The sequence below is a fragment of the Papilio xuthus genome, unplaced genomic scaffold (genome assembly GCF_000836235.2).
Source record: "Papilio xuthus unplaced genomic scaffold, Pxut_1.1 DF824764.1, whole genome shotgun sequence".
In the NCBI taxonomy this organism is placed as follows: Eukaryota; Metazoa; Arthropoda; class Insecta; order Lepidoptera; family Papilionidae; genus Papilio; species Papilio xuthus.
The window spans coordinates 1-1,115 of NW_013533885.1; the positions used below are offsets into that span (position 1 = coordinate 1).

At 34.7% G+C, this 1,115-nt stretch overlaps 1 non-coding gene across 1 annotated transcript; it reads left to right on the forward strand.

The window, feature by feature from the left end:
* Nucleotides 1-479: 479 nt before the first annotated feature.
* On the forward strand, nucleotides 480-552 carry TRNAV-CAC (transfer RNA valine (anticodon CAC)). The gene has a single exon. It is a non-coding gene; the product is annotated as a tRNA-Val (tRNA).
* The last annotated feature ends 563 nt before the right edge of the window (nucleotides 553-1,115 follow it).

Sequence of the window (1,115 nt, forward strand, 5' to 3'; positions counted from 1 at the left end):
TCCTTGTCTTACTCCTTTTTCGATTTTAAATTCTTCTCCTAACCGCTCAAGTTGTATTTTTGCTGAGGAATTTTTATATATTTCTTTTATAATGTTTACGTATTTGTCCTCTACACCTTGACTAACTAGCGTCTTCCAGATATAACCATGGCTCAGGGAATCGAAGGCCTTACTGTAATCTACGAATGCTAAATAGTAGTTCTGACCATATTCGTTACATTTTTCTATGACCTGTTTTACGACGTGGATATGGTCTATAGTCGAAAAGTCTGAGCGAAAGCCTGCCTGTTCTCTAGGTTGGTTGGCTTCTAAGATTTGGGAGATTCTTCCGAGAATGACTTTAGAGAACACTTTATATAAAATTATCTTGATTCAAATGATTTTTGAATCAAGATAATTTATATTATTGATAGAAAGAGGCTAGAAGACATTAATTTATGTTATATAATAGCTTACTACAATTCCCCACTTCGCTATAAGTTTCCGTAGTGTAGCGGTTATCACGTGTGCTTCACACGCACAAGGTCCCCGGTTCGATCCCGGGCGGAAACAATCTTTTTTGTCAAGTTAAATGAATATCTTAATATCAAAAATGTCTGTATTACTTGCATGGTAATGGTTTTAATGCATCTATTGCAGTCGAAAAAAATATTTGACACATTAAAACTTTTTCCGGGAAACAGAATGAGAAATAGAGTACCAGAAAGAAAAGAAAAAGGTCATCGAAACTTCGACGAAGTTCAAGCTAGTTGAATAAAAATTAAACATTGTACAAATAGCAAAATTTTGGGTTACGAATATTTGGATAGGAGGAGGATACAAATTGGCCGGAGATTAAAGCTGACTGCAACAAGTTAAACATGATTAAAGCGAGAACAAGTTCTTAGTTAAGGTGCTACACTAATATATATAAATATATTTGCCTCTATGTTACCTTAGGCCCTTCGTACACAAGGAAACGTAAACTAATCTAAATCTACTATAAATATATTATACTACTATGTAATACTAATAATAACTTACATATACTATTCTTGAGTCGCGAGTATCTCATTGCGTGCACTCAGTAAACACAACGATGAATCGTCGACGCGAGTCGCCTATTCAGTCAGTAC